Here is a 15,194-nt window from a genome sequence, read left to right on the forward strand (position 1 = left end):
TATTTTTGATTTTGTTGCCTCTGGAGTAGAGAATCTGCGCCGTGGCGTTTAAGTGCACAGATGCTAATTAAATATTTAAGTTGGCGCCTGGTAATCCTAGAGCTTTCTTCGCTCAACGACTAAGTATAGCAGTTCAGGGAGAAGATTCTGCCAGAATTAAGGGTATTCTGCCACAGAGACATATGTTAACTTTATTTTAGTCTTCTATTATACTGCTAATATCGATTTTAAATGATTACTATGTAGGTTAAAAATAATTATACTCTTTATTTGTGTGTAATTAATATATAACGTTGGAACTGCCAGATTAATGACCAAATAATTGTAAAATTTAAGAGCTTATTTTTGCTTCTTTGATTCCAGAATCTCCTGGTTGATTGAAACATTGTTATTGCATATATAATTTATTGAAGAAGGCTGTAGGCACCAATATGGAACAATTTATTGCATTTAAATAAATAATATATCCTTTTGCCTATAAGTTATATATATTGCTCTAAGTTTGCAGTTTTTTGTGGTAAATAAAATCAACCATTCATTGCTATTGCATATATAATTTATTGAAGAAGGCTGTAGGCACCAATATGAAACAATTTATTGCATTTAAATATATAATAAATAATAGACCCCTTTGCCTATAAGTTATATATATTGCTCTAAGTTTGCAGTTTTTTGTAGTAAATAAAAACAACCATTCATTGTTTTGATTATGGTTTAGTCGCCTTGTTTCTGACATACACATGATGCTACAGTTTTGTATTACTATTTTATTTTAGATACCAGTGACACAGAACTACGCCCCGGCTCGACCATGAATATTGGAAATAAAATATTACCCATGTTAGCTGGGGCGACGCGACGCGTAATACGCCATTCGTGAAATTTGTGAATTAAATGTATTTTGTTTTTTTTTTTTTGATACAATTGTGAGATAGCGAAAGTCCCTGGACACGGTGGCAGGAGAGTAGTATTATTAATAAAAAAAAAACAGAACCTCATACCATGAAGTATTTTTTTAAGTAGTATAAGCAATTTGTTTGTTGTAAATTATGGTAATTGGTTGATATAAATAAATCCAAAAGCTCTTTTAATGTTTCATTAATTACATAAATAAATTATGTATTAATTAAAAGTGTTTAATTATTAAAAATCCATTATGTCCGTGCTAAGCAAGTTGAAGTAAAACTTTGTTATTGCCATTAACTTATCGAAGTCATTTTAATAAAATACTTAAAAGTTTTAAGCCCAGTACAACGGTTTTCGTAAAGTATTGTTATAAATAAACTTTATTCAAGTATTCAGTTTTAAATATAGAACAGAGGGCACAAGGACAAGCTTATCTGTCGTTAAGACATACCGCTGCTCATGGACCCTTTAGGCTTGCGTGCGTTGCTGGCCTACTAGTATTGGTACGATCTTCGTCGACTTACTAAATCGACTTGGTAACGGTAAAAGAATTATCCAGTATTTTCGAGACAAATATAGTAGGAATAATATTAGTACAGACATAGATTTTAATAAGTATATCCTGCCCTCTACTTCATTCAACTTATCGGATATTAAATTTTGTGAATGACACCGTTCTTCAGCCATTAGTTATAGTCCGGTTTTGCCGCGCACCACCAATAAGTGGAACTAGCTGCCCAACGGTGTATTTCCAAACAAGAAAGGTCCTTCAATAAAAGAGCGTTAAAATTGTTAAAAGGCCGGCAACGCACTTGCGTGCCCTCTGGCAATGTAAGTGACCATAGGCTTATCAGGTAACATCAGGTGTGTTTAATGCCGGTAAGCGCCCTGTTATATAAAAAAACTAGGCGTCTGTTAACCATAAGTACGCAGTGTAAAAAAAATTCTACTAAACAAAGAAAAATAATTGTTCATTCTAATTGACAAATCCCCCATAATTAGGTTAGAAGTACACTATACTATAATAGAACAATTTTAATTGTGCCAATATAACAAAGATTTATGATAGTGTAAAACACGCGAAACGCGATCTAATAAACGATATCTACTTTTTATAGCTAATGAAAAGTTACAACGAATAATTCATTGAATTGTATTTTCTATAAAGTAACACAGTTCACAAAGATGTTACGAAGTCTTGGAATTCCTCGAAATATTCCGGATATTTGAAAGTTACAAGCTAAAACTTTAAATTTATTCTTGTAGTACGAAAACTTAATTATGTGACTTTCAAGAAAATATTTTTAATAAATGTATTGTTTATTAGAACTAGTCACTTAATCTTAAGATTTATATTAGTCCCCGGATATGAAATAATATATGTAAAACACATGACTATATTATTTAGGTGTTTTACAAAAGTCATCAGCGTCATAATGAAAGATACAAGTTTTTCAATTATGTATTAATATAACTAAAAAACTATTACAATCTTAAAATTAAAAAAAAAAAACAAATCACAAACTTATAATATCATATATATACATGAATAGTTAAGTCCAGGCTTTAATTAGTCAAAATAATATACCTTACTTTCATTATATTTCGGTTTTAACACAATTTAAGATACTTTAACGAGAGATTTGGCACAGAGTCTGGTATGTTAAGGCATTCGTCTATCACGGAGAAAGCTGTGTTTACGGCGATCACGCTCTACTGACTGTGGTCAAGTGGATCAGCCGATGGATTGTGGCCACGCACGCTTGACCTTTTTAAATTCCTTTCGGGTGTAACGATATTATAAAGCTGTTGCAACAGGTTAAACTAACAATATAAAGTAATTAATTTTGTGACAATTATGTTAATTCTTAAGCACATACATACGCTGTTCATCACAAAGATTATATTTTAAATAATATATATTTTTATGAATATTATACGAGATATCATAGTGTTCAAATAACTCACTCGTATCTAAAACGCAACAATATAATAGTTAGATACGTTAATTGTGTACAAGGGTATTTGATTTACACACATTCTGGGGCTATAAGCCTCCTAAAACTTCGGACTTCGCAAGTAATGTATCCGAAGAATAACAGACAAATTTTAAAATAACACTCTATAATTGCAAGGGTGTTTAAGGTGGTGATTGCTCCATAAATTTAAGATATATGTAATAATGTATAAGGTATAAAAACGTTTCCTCTTTTTGTTGTAGTGTTTTCATTTCATTTACTAATTTATAAGGAATTTAAAATTTGTACTGTTGAGTAGATCTTCAGGGAACAAGGTTAAACTTCTTAGTGACTTTTCAGTGCTTTCTGTACTGTTAGTAAACTAAATGTATAAATCTTCTGAATGTGCAAAACCAGAAAACTACACTGTTGGAGCATTATCATAGGTAACATTGTCTTACATGCAGTATTGATCGGAACTTATTATAGATCGTTATTATTGTAGTAACCCTTACTTTTAGCATAAAATTCATAATTAGGTAACACCCTTGTAAATCAAGATTTTATTAAAAATTAAATAACTTTCGCGTAATTCTTAAAACACTAAAATTTTACGACTTGGGCCCGGCTCGGCGTCGTAAAAATTTACAATTAAACAAAACAGATAAAATACACAGTTAGAACATTGTAACGCAATTTTAATCACGATAACCAATCAAATTTATTGCTATTCTTCATCAAATTGGTCATAGACAAGCATTTAGGTCAATATAACAGAGCTGACCGAACCGTTTCACTTGGTTTAGTCGCTAACATCGCTTTATATGCTTTCATTGATTTATTCGCTTTTGTCCGGTACTTTGTGTGATATGAAACAGCGTTTAATCATTAATTTTATCAATAATGAAGTCCCGACAGCTATCAGTATTAACTGCAATATACCTGTAGTAATGTATTATAAATGTCACTACAGATACAAAAGCCGGCAATGCCTCCTTGACTGTGTCCATGAGCTGCAATAGCAACATTTTCGGGCCAACCCGCAGGCCGGTCTGTCGTATTTTATTTAAAAAATATATCATTGTTTCTCATAGATTTTAGAATAAGTATAGATATAGTTAAGCCATGGTATATCTATATAATATATTGTTTAATAAAAAACTATTAATATTTACAATAGAATTATCAAGATGTCCCAACATCTTAATGTTACGATATTTAACTGAAAGGGGTCCCCAAATCGATCAATTTTAATATATAAATATAAGTAGGAAACTTATTTATAAAAGTTGTATATATTTTTTATGCTTAGTGGTGAAAAAGAGACAGATTATATCGCGTTGACCTATTATAGGTCGTACTCAAACCGAAATCTAGGTTAATAATGTTTTGTCACGTTTATTTATTTCGTAATGATTATAAAACTGATAAGGACAAAACATGCAAAAACTGTTTGAGTTGGTGTTTATGAGTTGTAGACCATACAATGTACGGAGTTAGAACAAGTAATATAGGCCTCCCTCAGGCATTTAATTTTCTTTTAAATAAAAATATATGCCTCTGACAATACTTAAATAATGTGAAAAGCAATATTAAAAGTAAAAAAATCCCTAATTTGGTATACGCTTAATCATGCGTCTATAACACCTTTGGTTATTGAGAAAATATTAATATAATCCTTAATACATATAGGTGATTAACACTAATTTACAACAGATTAATATACAGTTTTTATAATATTCTTAATATAGGTAACAACGATAATTAAAATTTGATAGATTGAAAATTAAAAAAAAGTTAATTAAGTTTGACTGTGTACTTTTAATGCAGTGTACTTTGTATATAGTTATTATTTTCTGTTGTTTCCCCCATATCTTCATTAATAAACCTATAGTAACTTGTCTATTCAACGTTCAGGTGTTTTCTACAAAAACACCGTGTACAAATCCGAAGTCATCACTTATGACGCAAGAGTAGAAAGTACATTTTAGCTACAGTACCAGCATTCACTCTCTATTGAAGGCTGCTATTATCTGATCGAAAGTTTTTGATACAATAAGCGCCAACACATATTGTTCCCAGACACATGTGGACCCTAGAGTCATAATAAGTTCATAATTCAATGTTATTTCAGAATATATTAATTGATTATTTAGGGTTATCTTATCTGAATATCTACGAAAAGATCGCTCTCACTTATCATTGAAATTATAAGAAAATAGTTGAAGGGAATAAATATTTAAAAATAATAGAACAGACTAAGGCATATATGTTAATAAAATAGCTTTCTAAAAGGACTCCGGCAAAAATTTATTGAGGTTGTGATTGCAATGACAAAGATCACATATCAAGCAGAATATAAGAATCCCATTTCAAGAAAAAAATAATAACTTATTCATAGGTTGCCATGGTAACCAACAAGTTTTTTTATTTTTTTAATAATAAATTTCTTTTGCTTTTTCTCAGATACGACAAACAATACGATTACTGTTAAGAAGGTATTGGGAAACTGGTTTCTAAGCTAGGCAAGATTACTCGAAGATACAATAGATAATGCACCTTCAATTTCCTTTATACGCATACGATCGTTTAATATTTATCGCAAATCTGTATATAATATTGATGAGAAATCAAAGAGGTATTTAAGAACGGATCCGGCGCGGCCAAAGCATAGCTACCGTTATACAAAGTCACTGACCATAACACGTGCTCTGTAGTTTAAACGATTGTATTCTTTGTGTTAAAATTACGATAATGCAACTTGCCATGACTTTTGAAATGGTCATAGCGTATTTTAATATGTTTTATAACAAGGCGTTGATTTACGTAGATTAATGTAGATACATTAGAAATTGTAAACAGTTTACGTAACTTCAAGGCTTATAGGCTATCCTGGATGGTGGTAATTAAATTTTAATAAAAAGTTACGATAATTTCATATATATATTTGGACTTAAAATTAGAATAAGAAACAAATGCGTTAGACCCGAACATAAAAATAATAAATAAAAAATTAATAAAAAACTGCTACGTTAAAGGTACACTGCCACAGGGACTAAACTTTTTATATGTATTTTGTATTTATCAATATCTACGAATTATTACTATGTAAATAAATATTTAGTTAACGATTTTGCCATTGTTTTGCTTTGCCATTGGCTTCAGAAGCCAGGTAATATTTTTAGACACATTAATAGAGATAAAAGTTGTCCGTATTTCCTCAGGATGTGGATATTTAAAAATCTGTGACGGCTTGTACAGTCGTTTTGATAAAACCACCTAGATCAAATTTTATGTATAAAAACGATAAAATCCAACAGTATCTTCGTAGTTGCCGCTCTCTACACGCAAACACTTCGTCAAGTTTAATTAGCAGTATACATTCGCCAATTCACTGAATAACCAATTTTACCTCTGACAAACTAATAACGTCTCCAAAAATGTAGTTGAGGCCAACAAGAAACCTTTCAAAGGTTCGGCCGCAGATCGTTTAATACTTTGAAATTCTTCTTTCAGCTTACAGTAGTCGTAAAAAAATCATACACATACTTCAAATATATTTTGTTTCAAATCAAATGTTTGAAGTCAAAAGAGAACCATACTAGAAGAAGAAAGAAAGGCAAGCCGGTATTAACGATGTTTTCCTTCACCGTTCGAGCAAATGTTAAATGCGCACATAGACGGGAATTCTATTAGTGCACAGCCGGGGATTGAACATACGAACTCAGGGATGAGAATCGCACGCTGAAGCCACTAGTCCTTGACTGCATAGAGCTACAAAGCTACAATATATTTTTTAATAATTAAAAAATTTATAAAAATTATGTAACATTTTTGGTCTTTGTAATGTTTAATGCTGCCAGCATTTCCTCACTGTATTGCGATACTTATTTATTGAGTTAAGAAAAATCACCTGCTCGGGAGTCACCGGTAACATCCACCAAGCGCCAACTTAAACCTTTAACTAGCGTCTGTGTCCCACCCATCGGCCCAAGAGTATTTTCTCTTCCGAGTCTCAACCAGAGTCTTCGTCACTTTCTATCTAATTATGTTTACGCTTTGACAGAAAGAAACAGATTTCAACTTTAATTTCATGCTAAATAAAACTTTTTTGGACTAATATGAAAGCCAATTTGTTGCATTATTTACACAATTCGTTTCGTAATCAACATGTCAGTAAGACCGCGGGCTGACCATGCCACATGTACCTAAATATTTTGCGTATATTCCTTACAAAAGTTTTATTTAAACGAACATTATTTGGCAAAACCATTTCCGCGAACGTACTACAATCCGGTTTTATTTTCCGCATTGAATTATTCGTTAAAATCTTGAACCTCAGTAGTTTGCTTGACAGGCGAGGTTGATGCATTTTGGGTCGAAATACCTGTTGTTTGTAGAAAGTTATTCATTTTAAAAGTTTTGTAAGAAGAGTTGGGTTATCTCACGGCACCAATGGACTTTTTAAAGTTTTTAACACGCGCTGTGAATGAAAATATTGTGTAGAATGCCTTACACCTAAAAATCAACGGCCTGCGTCATACAGAAGGTTGATCACAATCTTACTTATTAAGGAAAAACGATTAAGAGACAGAATCACATGTGTATGCTTCATACAACATTTTTTTAGTATACTCGCCGTTTTTTATAATTGTAATAAAACCAAATAGTTATATAATAACACAATAAGTCGTTTGCTTAATTTGAAGTCCAAGTGGACTGTCCAACACTGTCTTATAAACATTAAATTTAATACAACAAACAAATAAGTTTTAAAACCTGTACCCTTACTCTGTAACTTTCAATAGCTCCAGCGATATCTATCCCAACATTTTGATATGTTCGATGGAAGCCTCTCAATATTCAACACACAACTTTGCACGCACGGTGCAAAAATTAATTTTCAATTTAGTTTAGGCGTAGCATTTTGGCATAGCAGATCTAAAAGCCTATTGCGTAAATAATTTGATTCGCAAAACGATTAACGCAACTCCAGCGATTGATCCAAAACATTTTTTGTAATCCGGAACATGTTAAAATATTATAATAGTCGGTAGGTTTGCCTTGCTAGATAATTACATTTGTATCAAATGTTAATACACTCTGTGAAACCCCAAGGTCGCTTCGTGGGCTTAGAATAGGTTACTTCTGCCTGAATCACTACTGTGTTGGATATGGCCTTGCTATGCCGCTCACCGCTAGACTCATAGGTATATCCTAGTAAGATAATGTTAGATATATATGGCGATGTAAGAAAATATACGCAATACGATGGACAGCTTTAAAATGTTGTTATTTTTTGTTATGTTACACGAGACAAACGGGAAGGAGGCTCGTGTGATGTTAAGTGTATGAAAACTCGCGCGAATTGCTTCGGAAATACTTCAGTGAGCAACTGGTTCCCCATAGTGGTGGTGCGCAGCAGAAATTCCCTTAAGAAACGCTCAGTTGTGGAACGACCGATGTCGAGGTGATACGGATGGACTTGTGTATTCTGCCTTGACGTCCGATGAAACTCAGCAGTTATTAGTCCGAATAACTCCTCTGAACACTCTCCATGGTTAATGCGGTTTAAGATGCAGAGTGACCATATATCCCTACGCAACGCCAAGAGAAAAAAACGAACTGATACATATAACCTACTGACTTGTTACTAACGCACTTAACAAAGTATGGATCAATTGTCTAAACTAAATCACTGTTATCATTAAATTCAGCAATCCCGAAATATTATTGTTATTATTATTATAGCCTCTATATATCTAATAATATATTTTAAAGAAATATATACATAATTAATTATTATATAATCCGTGCATGCATTAAAAAATAAAATATTACTTTTAATAATCCTTAAATTTAAATTCGAATCATAATTAATAATTTAAATGTATATACATTTTAAATGATAAAGAAATTAAAAATCAAGCAATATATTAAAGTTAGTTCCCAATTCAATTGGAAAAATATAAAATATTATTCGCATAACATTAAAGCTTTTATATTCAACCTGTAATGATTACATGATAGTCTTACAGATTAATTTTATTTGCTATATTAATGCTCTTATCTTTGATAAAAAGTATATCCCTATTTAAGTTGCAACATAAAATTAGTTGCAAATAAAAACATAGTCTTTACTAAGACATCGTGGAACATTACGATCTAGCCTAACTTAAGACTAATAAGTAATTTAAGTCTAACGTATTTTACTAATAATTATATTTAACATAAGAAATTGTTCAATAAGTGTTATTGCAACATACAGTCACTATTAAAGGGAAGCCACTCTGGTCTTGTGTTTAATTTTATCACTCACTATATAGCACCTAATACTAACATGCACAAACATAAATTCACTAGTTCAAATGGTTCATTAATTAAAATATTAATATTTTTCATTGGTATTATATTTATTAAGAATGGGTATGCAAACTGAAAAAATATTAGTCTTATATACTCAATAAAATATTCTCATTAACATAGACAGTAAGTAAAGATTTGTATAGAACTTCTAACTTCCCACTTTTGTTCAGTGAAACCTATCAAACTCTATTCCCGAAGAAGATAAAGATTTTTAAATCACTTAAAAATGGAAAAAGTTCTACGACACTCCTGTACATGGTTCACTAGTCAAGCTCTTTAGGTTGGACGAAGAGCACTTAGCTTAGTTTGTACTCAAACTCGGTTAACTTAAGTAGTAAATGGTCCTTGGGTAGAATGCGAATTAAGGGCGTGTCCTTCACACTAGGTGTTTTAGTGGGGGGGTCTCGCTACCCCTCTGAATAACAGAGGGATTTAAGTGTAGATCCAGCACCACAGTCCCCACGCCAAGCTTGATATCCTTGGCGCGGGTCTGCGTACACGCATTTTCACCTCATTAAAAAAAATTGTAGTAAATGTTGATACAAATATATAAAAATCACGTGGAAAAAATGTGCTCAATGTACATTTTTTTCCGAAAAATGCTAGACCGATAAGTTAATATCGTCAATATCTGGTCCGCTTGCTTAAAGCTGAATTGAATGGAATGAGGGCGAGCTTCAATGTTGATAAAAGGTTTTGTCCGTCTTATTTTACAATTTCCGACGTATTTACATTTTTTACAATTTGAACAGGAAGCGACAGAGTTAATGGCTTTAGCGCGCGACAACTATGATCGTTCGATCGAATCTCGGCAGTGCTCCAATATCTTTTTCGTAGTACAGATACCGGCAAACATCTTGAACAAATGTCCTTGTCTGCGCAGAAGCGATTTTTAGGTATCACTGGAGGGCGGCGGAAGAGTGACGTGTTGATCGCATGATTGGTAAATCAGTTGACGTTTGTGTCCCGCGCTGTGTACGACGCGCAAACTTTCCCCCACTCCATTGTTTAATGCTAAACAAGTTTGCCGGTATCTGTATGAGCGTAATTAGCACTTGTGTCTACGGTGTACAACATTTTGAGGAAAACGGAATGTCTCAAACGCAAATATAGATGATATGTGGACACAGAAGGTCGATCACTTGTTTATAAATTAAACGAGAAACATTTAGGATTGTGGCTCAACTTGATTATTATTATTTAGCAATTGACAATTGAGGAAATAACATTTGAATTAATTGCAGGAATTAAATTAAATGCCCAATTCTCGAATTTATAGTTTACTAGTTGGTCATTAACATATTCGTAAATTTTATATATACTAATTAAAATCTTCAATTGCTTGCATTTGAGTTTAAATTATCCGTAATGGAAACAATTATTTTACTATATAATAATGTATTTTTGTTTAGTATAAAATAATTATGGATAATAAAATATTGTTGTGATGCAGATTGACCTTAAGTCTATAATATCTTGTAAAATTGAAAAAGTTGATGATAAAACGCTAATTTGATTTTGTGTCGCCTTTATAATATTATTGTAAATATTTCGAATCACTGCCTTTAAAACAGCTGCAATTTTTTTAATATATTTTCTTTATGATTTAAGACTAATACGTAGTACCCTAAGTAAAAATACTGATAATATCAAGACAAAAATGTGTACCTTATTTCATTCATTTCACAAATTATAATCTATGGTGCTAAAATAGCATGCGCCACCACGTTATTGCATGGTACACAAATGCCGAGTGATAAAAATATGTAGAAAAAATTTGGAGCTTTTTAAGGTAGAAAGAACCGTGATTCGCCAACTAACTAGCTGACCCGGCAAACGTTTTTTTGTTATGTTAATAATTTCTAGTTTAGAAAAAAAATAATTGGTGATAGATGAGACAATTTTGGGGAGAGAATTATTTCGCCACATAATACAAAATAAAAAAAAATATATAAAGAAAAAAAAAATCGGTTATTCACCCCTCATCCCCTTACTTAAGACTTACGTACGACGAGGAGTATGGGAATGAACATTGTGACACGAGAAATTTATATATATTCCTATTCCTGCCCATCCCAAACTATTATTGTTTAACTAGGAACGTCAGGAATTATACGCATACGTTTTCTATGCTGCGTATAAGAATTTGTATAGTAGTATATATTTTGTACCGCAGTGTGCAATTCACGGTTTAGAAGGAAATGCTCGCTCCTTTAGAACGCTTTTCTCTTAAAATTTTGACACCTTTTATAAACAAAACTATCATCAATTACCTTATGGGTACATCAATTAAAATTCTTATCAGAGATATTTTCTAAATTAACGTTTCTGGCTGGGTCTAATTGAAAGCAATTTAAATCTCATTATGCGTCGAACAGTTATTTAGAAAATTCAAACAAACTTTCTATAAACACAAGTACGGTTAGGTAATAAATTCCATGATTAGTAAGATTTATAATAAGACACAGTCTCCGTTTACTCTTCGTCAAACCCAAGAGAGAATCCTTGACCAATCGAACAACTGACAGGCCAGCTCTAAGGCCTTGTGTTTTAATATTTGTTTAATGAAATTGTGTACATTTTTATGAAACATTTTCTTAAGAATCTTGCTACAACTGTGCATGTTATTGACACGGCTGTTTAGGAATCGATTCGACATGTCCCTGAAGTGGTGTGGTGGAGTCGGAGTAGTGAATTACAGAAGTTGCAAAGGCTTTGTTTCAGTTTGAAGTTATACTGTTTGTGTAAGTCAGTGAAGTGAATTATAGTGAATCGAGTCATTATTGGAGTAACAAGAACTGCCAAGTAACTCTCCGCACTCTTTTTAAATGACAAGTTCTGACCCATACCGATTGTTCGTAAGGCAGAGCAGCCATAGATATTTGAACTGGAGAAAATTCCAAGGATTAGGGTCATTTAAATAATCGTCGTTATATTGTAAATAAAGCTTAAGTTCATTAATACTTAGTGAAAAAGTATCGTTTTCTTAGTAAGATATATTGGTATTAGGTAGCCAGTAGTAGTAGATATTTGATATAGGGAAACATTTTTAAATTTAAATTTAGAACACCTTATTATCTGTACTTCACAAACCAAGAAGTTTAAGAAAGAGCGATATACTACTAATACAAAATAAAAGAAATGTTAAATCATTTCAAAAAATAACAATATATATTTATTGTACTTATATTCGTATTGGTTCAGGATAAGTGTATTTCACTTTATAAATGGAGCAGGCACAAAATGTCACGATTTCACAAAGCTGTTGTTTTAGTTTATTATAATATTATGTACCTCATCTCACCTAATAACGAACCATGCAACATATCTAAAATCGTCACAAATTTATTCATATGTGTGACATTTTATACACTTATGAACAATAAAAAAAACATCACAAAATTTTCTGAGGTCGCGTAAGGAAATTAACTTTCCACAACTCTTTATCTATATGTGTTTGTCCAAAAATTATTTTAGCTTTATCATCGTTAAATTAGCTTTCTATTAAATTAACAAAGTTTCTAATCGTGATTCAAATTTATGGCCTAACATCGTGTGAGTTGCCAATTATAGTTAAACTCTGTACTAACTAGTACTACACTATACTAATATGTATTCATTATGTATTTCAATATTATTGAAACTCCCTTCGCATAATGTTCAGTAACAAATACCTATTTAAAGCTTATATTTTATGAGACGTGAAAAGCTAAAATATCCGGCGTTGTAACCTTCATTACCAGGGAGCGAGACCTTCTGGTTATTTTCTGAATGGTAATATAATAAGCGGACAATTATCGAACGTAATTAGATTGTAATTGCAATTATATGGTGTCCCAGTACTAAAAGAAACGTTGTTATATAAATATCAATAATATTTGATAGAATGCATAGAAAATATTGCAATTGAACTAGATCTTTAATTTGATGTTTGTCGCGATTTTCAGCGGTCTGGGTTGAGAAATCTCTCGCGAAAATTCCTATATTATTTTTAATTAAATATATAAATAAATCTGTTCGAGATCGTTTCACTGTTTAAATTCAAAATAATTTACACTTATGAACGTTAACAAAGAAATATATATGAAATGCTTTTAATTTTACATTTACTGCCAATTCTTCACTCAAGGGCGTAGAATGGATGAGATCAACTGGCAAAAAACTCTCCGCAACTCTTTCTAATCGCCAAGTTTTTTGCACAACGATTGCAAGGAGCTGCAACCATTACAAAATGTTCCACATGACATCTTAAGTAATTAATAATAATAAATTAAAAACAAAGATTTGTCCTCTATCAACAGGAGGAATGGTGAAATAGGAGCAAGCACTTACATTCTCGCATCATACTAATCATACAACATAATAATCTATACTTTTTCCTTTTTGTGCATAATCATGGAGTTTTCCTTAATATATTTTCGTAATAAAACCGGAGATAACATATTTAAATTGTATATTTAGTGAAAGTTGGTAACAGTTATGACATCCGGCCGCCATTCATTGCATAACAATTAATGTATGTTACAGAGATCTAGAGTGGTAAACTCTATGGTTAAATTTAAACAAAATTAAAACCTTTAGAATTTATGTACTTACAACAAACGAAAAATATCAAAAAGGATAATATATAATATATGTGTAATACTGCTATATAATATTAGCTGAAAACTTATTTAAGGAAAAACGAAGATAAGCAAAAGCTAGGTTTCATAATATGTTTCGCCTAATGTAGCTAAGATGGAACGCGAATAGGATAGGAAATATTAACAGATACACACCAGTGTAACAACTACCAGGTTTCGGGAAATAATTTTGTTATAAAGATAAATAAATTATTAATAGTCTATTGAGCTAATGCCTACTGAAACTGAAAACTTCAAATTCTTGTCTTTTTGAGCAAAAAATACTCATTTGTTATCCACTGCCCTTTTGGCTTTACCGGTTGCCAGTCAACATGTGACCATAAGTAGAAAATCGCGTTTTTACTATTGTCAACCATATTTTTTTCTTTCTATCTATTAAGTTTTTGAAATGATGAATGAACCTAAATGATATTCAACAATATTTTGTTTAAATATTATCTTTTATAAAAGGGGTTAAGATGGCTACTCAAGATTGTTATTCTCAACTCACGACTGACTTGACGTCAATAAAATTGAATGGCAAACATGAGTGCAACTTAACGCGAAATTAGAAAGTTACAAGATTTCCCCAAAATCTCTATTGCATCTAATTGAATACTTATTACAAACCCACATCATCAATAACAGTAATAATTACCTGCAAGCAAATACAGTCTTTAAATCCAATGTTTAAAACCGGAATTCACTCGACATAGTCCCGATAGTCACCAAATCACTTGCACTTAAGGATATATAAACGAATTTCAAAATCATACACTTTCACTATACACGGTTCTGTATCGATTTTTTAAAGAAATCGTTAAAACCGCGCTCGTTAATCGAGCGTCAGCGTCACACTGGCTGCGCGAGAGCCTTCCCCCCGCACAGTGGCGCGACCAACTTGTTTTACTTCTTACAAACAGGTTATTTTCGACCTTACTGCATTTAATTAAGATTTAATTTAATTTGTCAATAATTACGATCCATTCGAAGGTTCCATCGATTGATTACACAGCGATTCGATTTTTATATCCGTGCATAATTGACACGTTCACGCTGACGTCTTTGTTGCGTGTTATTAACTACTTCTAGTTTGAATGGGATATTTTCTTTGTTGACTTTAACAAAAAGTTTATCTATTTAATACACAGCCAATAGCTATAACCAGTTACGTGATATAGACGCGTCATATAAAACTTTCTTCTCGTCTCCTACTAGTTACTTTAAAAAGTCATCTAATCAGCAAATATTTTAGGTTTTTCCCACAACATTTTCACACGCGACATTTCCTCCACCATACATAAACTGGTTACTGGCTCACTTTGATAATATAATAGAATGA

General features: G+C 31.8%; 1 protein-coding gene across 3 annotated transcripts in view; it reads right to left on the reverse strand.

Annotated features, from left to right (window-relative positions):
• LOC123711115 (tyrosine kinase receptor Cad96Ca) overlaps nt 1-14,698 on the reverse strand; it is a 40,769-nt gene extending 26,071 nt beyond the window's left edge. For all 3 annotated transcript variants that reach the window (XM_045663532.1, XM_045663531.1, XM_045663530.1), the window contains exon 1: nt 14,511-14,698. The gene's annotated coding sequence lies outside the window, so the exon portion shown is untranslated. The remainder of the gene's footprint in view (nt 1-14,510) is intronic.
• Between the last annotated feature and the right edge of the window lie 496 nt (nt 14,699-15,194).

This window comes from Pieris brassicae, chromosome 6 (genome assembly GCF_905147105.1).
Source record: "Pieris brassicae chromosome 6, ilPieBrab1.1, whole genome shotgun sequence".
NCBI lineage: Eukaryota > Metazoa > Arthropoda > Insecta > Lepidoptera > Pieridae > Pieris > Pieris brassicae.